The sequence below is a fragment of the Dreissena polymorpha genome, chromosome 4 (genome assembly GCF_020536995.1).
Source record: "Dreissena polymorpha isolate Duluth1 chromosome 4, UMN_Dpol_1.0, whole genome shotgun sequence".
Taxonomy (NCBI): Eukaryota; Metazoa; Mollusca; class Bivalvia; order Myida; family Dreissenidae; genus Dreissena; species Dreissena polymorpha.
In genome coordinates, this window is record NC_068358.1 from 90860102 (window position 1) to 90875467 (window position 15366).

Below are 15366 nucleotides of genomic sequence, written 5' to 3' on the forward strand. Positions count from 1 at the left end.
CAAAAAGGCTTTTTGTGTTTATATCTTTTCTTGACGTGTTTCGAATCACAGAATTTCGGAACAGAGTTGTTCATTTCAGTACTGATACATGAGCATAGCTTCTCGTAAATAAAATCCACATGATATTGCGTTTCTCTGCACCTTTCAATACTTAAGATGATATCTAGCAACGCCAGACGTGATAACTCACTTGTCATGAAGTCGACGGGAATCCGTAGCAGATTATAGCGGAGACCGTTAATCCGTTCATGTTTGTCGTTAGTTTGGCCTACATATTCACCACTCAGTATGTTAAATTCCGTGATAAGTATGTTATGGTCTGGCAACCTTGATCTTTCGCCCAGTAATCCGTGAAGTCCGTGCGCGTCAACAATAGACTGTACCGTGACTACTTCAAAGGTCTTAAATAGGTGAAAATTGTCTTGCGGAATGCACAAAGAATCCACTGTAGCTCGTCTCTTGCGAGAAACTGATGTGTAATTGTCCTTGCTTGTATCAAATCTGCCATTGAGGACACAGAACCGTGTATCATTTAAAAATTCGATAAATGCATGTCCATGTTGAATTATAGTTTTGTCAAGCACATTTCTTTGAGGGATACAATCGGTTTCACTTAATATATCCGATAACGACCCAATTCTCGAATTCAAATCGGCCGCAATGATAATTGTGTCACTTTCACTTTAAATATAGATTTGGGCCAGCAAATGGGAAAAAAAGCCTTGGGCGTCGCGACCACGAGTCGAGTTTTCTGGAGGTAGGTAACATGAAAACACTGTTAAATCATAGTTATTTTGTTTATGTGTAAATTGCACGACTAATATTCCATCGTAAGATTTATCCACAACGTTTATATCGTGTTCCGTTATAATCCAGTTTTTAACCAAAAGGCCAACGCCCCCTGACGGTTTCGGTGCGTTTCTATGAATGTTAACTCTGTTGAAACCAAACCAAGTATATCCGTTTATATCTATCACATTTTGTTCGCCTAAATGAGTTTCTGACAGCGAAATAATATCCGAATCAAGTGCGAAATGAATTTGTTCTCTGAGTTTACAGTTTTCACGTGTCCAGCAACAAATATTTAAGTGAGACACTTTAATTGACCTGTAAGACCGGGACGCTTCCTTATCTGAACTATGTGCTATTTCCATGTTATCCTGGTGTCGTGCACGCTGAATGATACGGCCGCTCGCATTAACTCGGAACTCTTTCCCTTGCGGAAGCTGGCGAAGCACTGCTTTCGCGTTCATTTCTACGAGTCTTTCAATGTGAGACTTGCAGCTTTTCAAGTAAATGTTTTTATACGCCTCGAGGTCTTTCAGTACCATTTTGTTTCTTAAGACTAAGATTTTTTCATCTAAGTTCTGGAAGGCGATCTTTACTAGAGCGGGACGATTCGTGAATCTAGTTGGCATTCTTATAGCTCCTGTGACCAATACATTATTGGAGACATCAGCGCCCATTGCCTCAATAAGATCTTGTGCTATTGTTAACAGATTTTCACCTTCATTTTACAGTATCCCACTGGCTGTAATCGTTAGATTCGGGTCATTCAATGTATTGATATTTTTTCGTTGACCGTAATCGGTATCATGTGACGTGGATGTACCGTAACGTTGATCCGTCGTGTTTTCAAGTGTATCCATGCGTAAATGTAAAGACTGAATAGTAGTCACGACCTGATCAAGGCGGGAACTATCCCGCGCCATATCCACCGATAATTCGTCCCGTAAGGCCCGTATTCGTGTATCAATTGTCTCTTTCATTTCTGAGCGTAGTTTATCGAACTTTGAGTCAATCGATCTCCTCATTGAATCATGGTTCTTTTTTATGTCAACGACAGTTTTCATAATAATTTTCAGTTTATCACTATCAGAACCGTTCCACATATGGCTATTACTCTCAGTGCCCGATACACGAGTGGTGGGCGATGGTTCATGTGACGTCATAGCTTGACCAGTTTTAGGTGACTTCTTATTTCCGTTCATATCAGAAAATGCGATATTTTCTACATTTACACAAGTCTGTACATTGCACGTGTCAATAAAAGTTTCTATAGAGTTTTCACCCGAGTCACTCTCATATAATACTGCAAATGAGTTGCCAACAAGATCACTTACATCATGTAAATCCGAGGTTTTCGCCCCTGACGGGCCTCTTGTCTTTGTCTGCTTTGTCTGCTTTTTAGGGTTCAAATTCAAATCAGATTCACTTCCACTATTGCCTCTACAGTTACTATGATTCCTTTTCATGATGTATATTCCATAATATTACACTTTATGCACTTTGTATCCAGTTTTTTATGTCAATTTAATCCATTATACACACGTTTTTACCAATATTTATCAGAGCTTAAAATTTGAACGTCCATTTTGTTTTGTTTATGTCCACGATCTTTGGATGAAAACTCAAACAATTCCCCAGGATGTTTCTGAAGTACAGTTCTATTATAGTCGTCTACTAAGGCGTTTGTGGCGAAAAGCTTGGTGCTTTGTGCTGATCTGCTGACAGTTAGAGGCCTTGATAATGACTTCATACATTAATTAACTTCATCACTGAAATGTCCGTGAAAAATATTTTTTACTGTATTAGCCAGTAAGAGTTCGGCTGCTTTTGTTCGCATATTTTGTTCCAATATTATTTTGTGTTTGAAAATATCTTTGACAAAAATGCAGTTAAAACAATATGACCCAGTGTCACTGTATCGAAGATGGACCACGGTTGGGAGATGATAGAAGTCCCCACACAAAATAATTTGAATACCACCAAATGGTTAATTGTTTTTTTTATTTTGCAAACATTGTATATGCTGTCAATAGTCCTTTTACTTATCATTGAACATTCATCTATGATAACACAATCCGTTTTTTTTTCAAATTTTCAGCAACGCTCTGATATCTGGGATTGAAGCGGACACTATTTTCAATGTATTCGGGATCATGTCGACCATCTAGAATACCGAAGAACTTGTGAACAGTGTTGACACCATATTGCCCTTCTCTACCTGAAACTAAAGATTGTTAAAATACACATATAATGATGCATCAATTACAAATGCAAAATGCTATGATAGTCATAACAAATGTACATGTATTACTTTAAATATCTATCTATCGATCTATGTATACTGCCAAACGCCATTCGAGCATTAGAGGCAGATATGGCCGTTATCGAGACCGTTTCCTGGGATGAACCAGTACTTGGTGTCTATTTAGGGGATAATGAGAACGCTCCTCGAGTATGGAGCGAACCCACGAACTCCTGATCCCTAGGCGGACACCCCATCTACTACACCACCGCTATCTGTATATGGTTCGAGTTCATTTAAATAAGCGCTTTAATTATGCTAGTTGATGCAATATAATTTCTAGAACAATAATAATAGTTATGTCTATATATGATAGATATATCATGTATATTAATGATTCTTAGTTTATAGTAGGAAATATACAGTTATTGTCAGCAACATTGATAGAATATCAAACGAAATGTAATGAGGTAAAGAACAAAATAAAAAATGCGATCATACAAATATGGTACACTTTTACAAAGAAATAGAGTAAATAAAGTGAATATTACCGTAAACTACACAGGCTATCCCGGTGGAACATGTGACTTGAACACATAGCCCTTTGGAGTGTAATACATTTGCAATATTGGAGACAACATACAATTTCCCTGTGCCAGCGGATCCCAAACTCAATAAATTGTGACCGTGTGATGCTAAACTAACAGCTTGTAATTGCTGTGAATTCATTTTAATGGAGAATGAATATATAAAATATGTTCCGTATTACTAATGAATAAAAGATTAAACAACTAATATCGATATTTCCTTATTTTCGTTCTTTAAAGCGACTGTCAACCACGACGAAAAGAAAAGAAAAGTTGTAAAATACCGTATATTTTACAATAATTTGTTTATATTATTTTTGTTCAACTCGTGATTTGTACTATTTCTGGGCGTGTGAATTTTTAAACCAGGCTACAAGTCATTAATTAGTTAGTTGTATAAAATACCGGGAACCATGACACGATTTCATCGGACCAATCACATGTTGTTTTACAAACGGTACTGAACATATATCCGAAGCATTCCAAAGTGTTATGGCTGATAAGAATTCACAATCATCGTAAATGTAAAAATAGTTTTAACCTTTATTTGTGCAATCAATAGTTATTTAAATTATACAATTATTGGTTATTGTACAAGTGGTAATTAATTAGATAATTTATATGCCACCAAAAAGAGGAATTTGTTCAAAAACTCATCATCAGGGTGTGCACACTTTTGTCCGAGTAAGAAAATGTGCTTATTTTAATGAAACTTGCTTTGTTTTATGTATTTGCATCGAGTGCATACAAGTAACGGTTATGTGTTTTAGCAGATAAATGTGTTGTCTATCGATATTCAGTGTCATATTTGCGGTGATTGCATTTGTTTGCGAAATATTGGCTATTATTTAGACAAGGGTGTTAATTAAATTTTTTGATAGTTGTATCCCTTGTATATATGTATAGTGTATATACCAATTTTTAATGTCTCTGCGAAAACCTCTTATGTTAGAAAAATCTGCACCTATTCAGCTATATCCTAAACATTTAAGTTTTTTTTTATAAAACCGAGTTCACAGAACTGAGAAAACTAGAGTATAACACGTATACTCGTTAATGTCCGGAACAAATGCCCCTTTATATCTCAAGTCATCCGTCTGCTCTAATAAAACACACTGAAACACAAGAAACATAATATTAACCTTTAAACAAACAGAACAGAAATAAATAAAACGATTTTAAATACATCCAAGCTCTACCCTGCTTGCCTGTAGAATGACCAAACCTACAATTATTTTCACGAGGAATCTTGATTTCCGAACCATTGAACATACACCACCTTAAAAACTTATATAACCAGTTTATTCAATCACACAACGATAACAAATACATCTACCTCGGCTAAATGTGCATTTTAACATGAACAAAGAACTTTCATGAACAGTATACAAACCTTGTCTGGATAACACATTGCACACATACAGTCAAACAGAAACCCGAGAACTTCGCACATCGGATTTTTAATCAAGCACTATGAATTCTATCGTCGGATACCCACGTTCGACCCATTCCGTTACTCTCCATTTATCGACCGTGGGACATAACGAGCTCTTTCCACCGTTTTAGGGTGTGTCAAATCCAGTAATTTCATTCGATCCCTCACGATTTTATGAGGATATTTTTTACCAATGATACAACTCGTACTATAGAGACTTTGGGTTTGTTGTCGAAATTGCGTCGTCTGTAGAAATGGAATTTCGTCATGCATGCGTATACTTTAAAATTGAGAATTTAAAGACTTTCAAAAAAAAAGTATCTCCGGTCTCTTACATTGGCGCGATGTCTTTTTAAGCACTCGGACAGGTGGATGGAAAAGCTTGGTGTATCAAATCGCAATTATACAGGCAAAACATTGACACCTCAAAAGCAAAATTCTTTTTGTAAACTGCGATTTTGTTGGTCAACTGAAAGGTTACAGTTAAGGTCAAAACGGCGTGTATTGCTTATATTATCCCACGGCTTATGCTGGAGAGTAAAGGAATGAACTAGTCGTGGGTATCCGATGATGTATGAATTCGTGTTATAAAGGATAGGCAATGTGTTATGTCGACTATACACATGTTCACAATTCTATAACGCAAAAATTAAATCAAAGTACTGACAGTACTGGTGTGACGATGCTTTTGAGAGGATGGATATAAAAGCATCAAGTTAAGTTTATCTACATCACCACAAACACCACAATTGTGTATGTTGGTACGAAACATAAAATTGGTACACAAATTTTGCGAAAAAAAATGGGTATGAAATCAAATTTGGGTACGAAAAAAAAATTTGGGAACAAAAAATCGGGGCCCAAAAGAAATTGGGTACGAACAAAAAATTGGGAATGAAAAAAAAATTGACCATAGGCTTTGCCAATGACCTTTATAGTATGGGTAGCTTTGATATTATTTATTGCTATCATGTAACTGCATGATTGTGTATATAATACAATACACAAAGCATAAATAATGATATAAATATACTGATTGAGCATATAATAATCTGAGAACAATAGCCAGGTCAAATAAGACTTAAAATACAATTTTGTGTCCTGATTTCATGAAGAAATGACCATGCATGTCCTAGATTTCAAATTCAAGGTCCTGGTGTGACACATTGGTAGCATCACCGTTAAACTGTTACCAGGCTTATGAATTTAGTTTTTATTGAACTATCTAAGGAAATCTTAATCAGGCACTGATTTTTCTTGTGTTAATACAGTCATAGATCAGTTGTGGCCTCTGGGTAATGACCAATTTTTGCTTACTTGTCACACCCTTAAAACTTTCCACACGTCTATAACAGCAAATCTGGATTTAGGTGATCTTCAATAGTACATTTAAACTAAAGCTCTGTTACAAGAGTGCTGGTAAAGTCCAGTCACATATTTAAATCTAGGTCATGTCAAAATCAAAGTGTCAAAGACAAATGAAAGATGCGTTCATTAATAATTGTCCAGTTGTTTACTACTGCTGGAAGTTTTTATATAATATGACTGATGAACATCATGTGAGAGAAAATTCACATTATCATTTTATATCAGGTTTAGCAGCCTTTTAGATAACAATGCTAATTTTCAATGTCGCTTCTGGGGATCAAACCCGTAGGGCTTTTAGGAAGATTCTGAAATTTTCGATCCCTCGAGAGCAACCAAACCAAAAATTAAGTCAAATATTGCCGACTCGGTTTTTTGAGTCGGTTCATGAGGGATAATGGAGCTTGATTGGTCATTGTCGGCTCTGGTACTGTACCCCGGGTACTCTTAAGTATACTTACATCTACCCTGGGTACTCTAAGTATACTTACATGTACCACAGGTTCGGTAAATAAACGTAATTGTACTCGGTCCATAGTAGACTGTACCCGAGTTGTATTCGCGCCCAAAATCCGAAGTCGCAAAACGCGCAACCGATTATCTTAAACACACTTCTCTTCAAAAAACACTGCATCAACATGCTTTTTGAGTATGTGTTCCGATAATATAGAGGCCATTCTACAGAAAATTGACATAAATGTGTATATATAATTATTACAAAAAAATAGTCGACAACGACTGATTTAGGGTTAAATTTCCCGGGTACATTTTAGTATATTTACCGTACCCGGGATACATGTAAATATACTTAAGAGTACCCGGGGTACATGTACGTAGTACCCGAGCCGACAATGAACAATCGAGCGATACTGGAAGGTGCAACATCTCTCACGCCCCCTAGCATCGCCTTTAGCAGTATTCAATTCTCAACAGGAAAGTGCTGGCGTCATTGATCCCGAGGGATAAGAAAAACAATTGATTAATGTTCGAAATAAATAATTTGATTAATGACAATTCTATTATTTGAGCCAGGTCACAGGAAAAGTGCAGTCAAAGCAGTATCCAATTAAATTATTTGTTATTGTCAGAAAAACGCTTTAAAGCAAACAGCTTTCAAGCGACTGCAGGCTGATCTAAATCCAAACTGGCCACAATCGCCTTAATGTTTCTTTTACTGTGACACAGTTCATTTAACTTTAAAATGATAAAAAGTACTTACACTAAGAAAGTCAGAGTACAAACCAGTAAAGAGTTTGAAATCAATGTTGAATTTCAGGACAGCTTGGTGATCTGCAAATCCCCGATGAAATGTTGATATCGGGTATCATAGTCATTCAATAAGTCGCAAAATGCTCGAATACAATTTATAAAGCACAATGTTACTTATATTGATAACTAAAATACCAGTATGTTAGTTTTTCCGTGTCAAGCTGTTACGATCCAGAAAGTCCTTCATTCACATCGAGTATATATCCTTCGAATTCCAACTATTGTTGTCATAAGCGGAGATTTAGTGAATAAATAATTCATATATCCTAAATGACAGCTTCTAAATAGCGAAACAAGCCAACTTATGCAGTAAGAAAGTTTTGAATCGAGGCTCTCATGGGGGCGGCCATTGTTGAATGTTGAAACACGAACGACAACTCTGCTAGGAGAATGTTATCAATGACGAGCAATCTCCTACGCAGTGGCGAATGCAAAAGGGAACTGAAAAATCGAGTAATCTCAATCGGACTGGCTCGGTCTTTTACATAGGTCGCTATTGTGAATACAATTTTGATGGTTATCATACCTTGGACGATTTCGGACTAGAAACTGTGAACTAATTGTTTCTGTAAAAAAAAAAATCTTCTGTCTGCTTCTGCTCAAGCGCTCAATATATGTTTCCTTTCTTTACTGAGTAAAATCATTTTACCCCAACGTCTACAGATATGGCATATGTATTGTTTACATAGTACATGTACAATAACTTAAAGCTGTTCTGTATAAACGTGGATGTAACGAAAATTGTAGCCTTTTCCGATTCTATCCACCGCTAACGCATTCTGTCTATCACTTCTATTTTCTATTGTATCAAATCATGTTGGTGTTTCAAAAGATATTTCTCGTTACACAAATTTACAAAACATTGTCTTAAGACAAGTGTATGCATTTTCATAGTATTGTGCTTATTTATTTTTTAAATAGACCAAAAGTAAATGTCAGTTTTTCTATCGCCGAATCATACGGGCAGGTAAGGGGCTAAACTTTGTTTTCGTTAACAATGTTTCACGGTTTTCCACTTCAACAAGAATTTGTAGAAACAAACATTTATATGTCTTTTAATTGTTAAATATTCTATTTTTGAATAAGTTCTGTAAATAAAAATTTAGTTCAGCGTTTTTTCTCGAATGTAGCGACAATAATTGCAAAGTGTATACTTTATTTAGTGAATATGATCAACCACAGATGCCGAAAAAAGAAACAAACTTTAGGGTCGCCACAAAATATAGGGATCGGTCGGGTTTGGGTAAACAAACAACATTTTCTTCTAAACCTTCTCTAAGTTGTGTATCACATGACGGCAATTTGTTTTAACTGTAGCACTATGTTTGCTTTCATATCGTGTTGAGTGCAATCATCATGTTTTGATCACATAAAGAAATCATCCATATATAAACAGAATGCGATTCACAAGTGTAAAAAAGTGTATACCAGCGGTGAACAAGTTTGTTCTTCTTTCTTAAAAACGTGTAGGTATTCCAATGATGTTATGTGAATGAACTTTTCTTATTCGTGCAAGTTGTTGTATTTGTTTTGGACGTTTGTTTTATGTGTACGTTGTCTCTTAACAAATTCATACCAACAAAACAAAAACAATACATTTCTTCGAAGAAAAGTGTTATTCCCAAGATATTCTGTAAATGGACTATTCTTAATAAACCAAGCCGTGCATTATTTGATAGTATTTTACTTTTTTTAAAAAGCTTTGAAATATTGTGGAAACCAATCTTAGATTTTTATTTTTTTAGTTTGTCAACATAAATTGATAACAACACCATAATACCACCAACATTTTTATACCGTTATGCTTAACACCAATAAATAGGCAAACATAAGTGTAACCTTGTTTTAAAAAGGAAAATTAATCAACATATTTGTATAGCAAACAACACTCCTGTAAATATGCAAATCGAATAAAATCCCGTATACAAACACTTTATTTTCAAATATCAAGCGCGCGTTGTCTCCGAATGTTGTATTGGTGAAATACAATACTGAATTGTTGAATTATAAAATATTCTTCAGGTCACAGCATTCTGAAGGCTACTATTACGATTGAGTTTGAGAAAGCTTTTAATACCATATCTTGTAAATGCATTAAAAAACAAATCTGTGCAATTTAATGAGTTGCCTGCTGACAATTTCTCAATAAGCGTCGGTTGAAGGCAATGAGACCCTATATATCTATTATTGTATGCGAAGATATTATAGAAATCATGATAAATTAATTTTAACACATATGAATATCTATAAATGGTAAAAATAACAACATATCGTAGTTGTGTGATTACACGCAACAACTGTTATAGTGCTCCGGAAAAATCACTACGTAACAAAAATATTATGAATATGGTTATTAGAATACAGCTCTCGTTATAAAGAATCCAATTCAAACTAACATGGGGTTTGAAAGATTTAAACTGTTGGGCATGTTTTATGTTGATCTTCCATAAATGATCGAGCTCAATAGTCCGCAAAATAAACTTAGGATCAACATATGATGATATAATGGAATGAAAGACAACTAAAACCACTTTAACGAATTATTATTATCATTGAGTTACTAATGTATTCTATTTTTAATAATTGTATGTTTACTATCCTTCACTTACAATTGAAATCCTGTTTGGTCTTCAACCCTCTTCGGGTCACGAGTAAAAATTCTTGTGCAGAAATACGATAAGGGATGTCTTAACACGGCTAATGTACTTGCACATTCAAATAAATTGAATACATAATATCTAAAACAATTATACACACGTACTTTCCTGTAACAAAGATAAAAGATTAGCCGATATACCACTGAGTTTAAGCTCAAGAATTAGCCCATTGTGCCATACTCTATCAAAAGCCTTAGAAATGTCACCGAATACCGCTCTAACCTCTTTGCTTTCATCGATGATGTTACAAAAAGAGTGATAATTGGTTGACAGTGGAATCTTTAGGTATAAAACCTGACTGAAATGGAGTTATAAAGTCAGACGCCCTTAAATGGTTAAAGATGTACTTGTAAAGAATTCTTTCAAAACATGTTCTTACAACGCTTAGAAGTGATATTGTAGTATGTATATGTTTGTTAGAGATTTAACAAAGCTTGATAGTAACGTAACTGTTTTTGTATATTTAGCTGTCTTACGGCAATTTGTACAAAAAACAAATCAATTTTGTAAAATACATATCAGTTATAGATCATAAATATAACAATAACAGTAGCATTAGCCCTTTCTTGCTACCTAGACAAAAAGAAGATATGGGCAGCTCAAAGGCTCTGGTCACGGTACAATATTTAATTAAAATTATAATCTGACGCGTATCTGTCTGAACGAACAAACACAACTTCATAAATTAAAGTGACATCGTTAGATGTGATTGTCCAGCATTTCTAAACTCTTGACTTACGTCAAATGAAATAAAAAATATAATTGGCCCTAACGTCATTTAATACGCTTTATGAAAATATGCAGCGTTTAAATTAGCTATTATTCATTATAATTTATTATTTGTGTAGAATACTTTACTGACAAGGCACGCTACGGTAATTTAACTTTCACTGAAAATAAAATATTGCCAGTTGATATTTACTTATCTGTTTGGATATACTACGAATCCGAATTCACAGTATACTCTTCAGATTAACATCAATCATAAAATGCATGTTACTGATTCGTGTTTATTTAGTCGGTTCTATGATTACTTACGAACACGATTTGCTTAGACAGTCCAAAACGTTCAGATGTATTTGTAGTCTTGATAAGCTAGTTGACTTTAAACATAGTCGGCTTATTGTAATAGTATTAGAATAGTAATGCGATACTAAAGAAGTTTAAATACTTGGTGATTGTACAATTTGGGTTCCAAGTTGTGTTTTAACATGAAATATATTTTATAAAACACACCTATGTTTATTTTTTAGACTGACGACTTTTTTAACTTTAGTCAATCTTGTATCTAAATAATCAATACTTATAATTTGACATTGAATTTTCAATAAATTCATTTCATGAAAAATCCAATTAAATTTACAGTGTTTAAATCAAGAGCGTAATATTTAAAGCCAATACGGAGCTCTTATTAGAACATTTGGGAAGTGCAAATCATATCGCCAAACATTTACGAGCTTGTCTGATGACGTGACCACCAGACTGTTGATTTCAGCATGAAATGGAAAGACGATGTGTTTTGAAGCACAATCGGATTAACATGTGATATATTCTTTTTAGTTTAGATGGATTATAATGCCATATTTTTGTTAAAAATGCGAATATATGACTTAAATGAAATCGGTGAAATTGCATTTCTAATGTATGTTATATATGATTCAAATGTAACGGGTGTACTGAAATAACGGGATAGTTAAAGCGCATTGATGGTTGAAAATCACTGGCATTTAATCGTTAGTACAGCGTGTAAATATAGGTTAAATTGAAAGAGAATTAATTTGATGAATAATTCGTTTCTTTGTTAGATGATCGAAGAAAGTCTATCAACAGTACTACTTTTGTCGCTGTGATACTCAACATTATAAATCGGTTCGTATAGCATGCGTTTAAACGTCGGTTATGGTTATCCACACATACTCTTCTAAGGTAGGAACTGACTCAGACTGTTGGACTTCAAACAGAAAACAACAACTCTGATTCCCTCGTCCATGGCTGGGGTGAATCATAAGTCACAATAGCCACATGACGGTACGATCGATTTGACAGTAATCCTTCCCATTTTAAAGACCCCTTCGTCTACTTGCCAGGACAGTCACGACAAACTACTTTCTCCGGTTCAAATGGTATGGTCCATACCATCAACCACTCTACCACAACACACAAAATGATCACCTTCTAAAAGATGAGACATATTCAGACATAGCTGTTTATTGCATAGGCACCTTATTATATTTGAACAATTTATTAGTGTACCTTTACTACTTTACATAGGATAGAACAGAAGATCCTGGAACAGATTCCATAGTTGACCATCCGTGTAGTTCTTATTATTACATAGACCCCGAATTCGTCTCTATATACTTGATTTTAAAATAGGGAGGCTGTTATCTAGAAAAATCGTTCCAATATATTTTTAATATATTTGAAAGACCAATAATCGTTATCAGACTTTATATTCAATTAGCCCTAATTTGGTTCACTTTAATTCATAGAAAATGAGATAATAAGTTATACATATACATTTATTTCATTTAATTTTATTTAAAATGGACGTCAACGAAAATATGAGCATATTAAGAATACTTAGGTCTCTGACCTTTGTCTTAATTGTATAAGAATAACGGTAATACAAAGTTGAGTATTGTGCAAATGTACGGTAAGCCAGAAAAAATCTTTCAAATATAGCTCTTGAAGTGTTATTTCAACAACACGTAACAATTCGACATAAATTGCAATTTTATTTGCTATTATGTTCACATTAAACAATAATGTTATTGTGAAATAAATCTTGTTGCAAGTGGATTCCAGCAGGTTCAGAAATACTTAAATATATTTAATTTCTCCATGATAAATGTATAATGTTGCGTCGAGTCAAATTTGCATTTTCAGCAAAGCAAACGCTCGTGAGTGAAGTTTGGAAAAGTTAACATATTTAAGGACGTACGCGGTAGTTGTTGTTGCTTTGCGTCACTCATAGAATTTGATATAGATATCAATTCCGTTTTAATTTGAATATCCGATAAATGCTTTACCGCAATGTTAAGATTATAATTACGTTTTTAGAGAGATACATCGAACAAAATACAGAAAACACAAACGCATAACAACAACTGTACATTTTGTTAGGTATTACATACGGAAACAAATAACATTATATGTAATATTAAAACTAATAAAACATATGGGTGAAAGATAAGTTTAACATTCCTTTTCTTGGTAAAAATTGTTCATGTCATCATATTAAAGCGTTCTTAATCTTCATCGTAATGTATGCCTAAAATTCTCAAAGTTATAAACAAATAAAAGGCATATTAACAATGTAAATATTTATAACAATTAAAGCTGGATATTTGTTAATAAACATCCATACAACCAATTTATATATACGAAGTCTGTAAGGCGCAATATTATATTAAGCGTTTAATTTCATGTTTGTTTAATTCCAATATAAATACAAACTTGTGTCATATACGGCAAAATGTTTGCATATAAACTAAACGAGTGTATATGAGTGCAATGTTTTCATATTTATATTATAAAATTCCAATATACGTGTTCTTTAATATGCATATTGTGGTATATTTTTTAAACAACATAAAACTGTGTTTGTCGAACTGTAATGGTGTTCCGTTAGTGTCTCTCGATTTGTGATCACTCGATACGATGAAACTAAATCACGATGCGAAATTACTATTAAAATAACAACTCCACTCATTGTGTTTTCGTGCTAAAGCCCTTGTGTACCTAAGGGTTTGATTGTATTTTTTTCATGTGAATAAAATTCGTTTACATTTAAAGAGATTTTACTGTTAATGTTTTTTAAATAAAATATTTTGTTTTCAGCGAAAGAAGTCAAAAATACCTGCTTAAAATACATTAACATACATTAAATTATTTGAATTGTTTTTGTTTTCGTGGATTGTGGCATGTCTCTACACGAGACATCAGAATGCATGATCTTGCTACATTATTTTTTTTATTACGTATCGTGATTTCGCATTTTTTAAATCGAGTTCTTGTAACGATGTCGAAAATGCGACGCATTGAGTGGTACTAACAACACATCGTTATCTGGCATCTTTGTCAGGCATCCAATAAAATCCATCCTTAAATTTAACAACGGTCTAACTGACTAAATAACACAACGACAACGCCATCTTTTTATAGAATGGCCTCGATATGCAATTATTGAATATATATTTGGAATATGTTAACAACAAATAATTACACATATATAATAAGAAATTGTATAATATGTATTATTTCCATAAATGTTCGTTTTACATACAAATAATTCTAGAGCATTTACATGAGTAAATATACACATTTAAGATTTATGTTATATAAGTATGTATTATTTTCAACATGCATATATATGTTGAAACCTGGTGTCCATCGTTATATATATTTCGAAACGTTTAATGTTTGCAACGTTTGACACGCAATAATTATTGTTGTAATTGGAGCTTTATTGCGATGTCCGTTCAACTATCAGCCTTTTACAAGTCAATAGCATTATTTTATTTTCACATGTTTTGTATTGCTATTATAATCACTAATTAAACGCTGACAATGCTTTACAAAAAAAAATAAGTAGAAATGTGATCATCTGAAAGGCTGCAATGTCGCGATTTATAATTAAATCACTATTGGAGAGCTTGCAATGCTATACAAAACAAGTCGTCGGTTATAAAAATGTGGCGATCTAGGTTTTCACGAGACAGTACCATCGAGGCGTGTTTCGAACTGCTGGCGTAGCGGACGAGCGCGACTGTTTTGAACATCTTGTCAGAGTATTTGTGTTTGTTTCTAGAGATAATTGCGCACTCGAGTATGAACTTTTTGCGATTAGAATTATTGGTTTATTAAAATTCAAAGAACGTCTTTGAATGTGACTGAGTATGTACTCAAGTATGGTGCATATTTCATGGATACATTTGGCGTGTATGTGGACATTTGTTTCCGTAACAAGCGAGGTACAAGCGTCGGTTGAGCTGTTTGAATGTTACAACGACGCCAGCG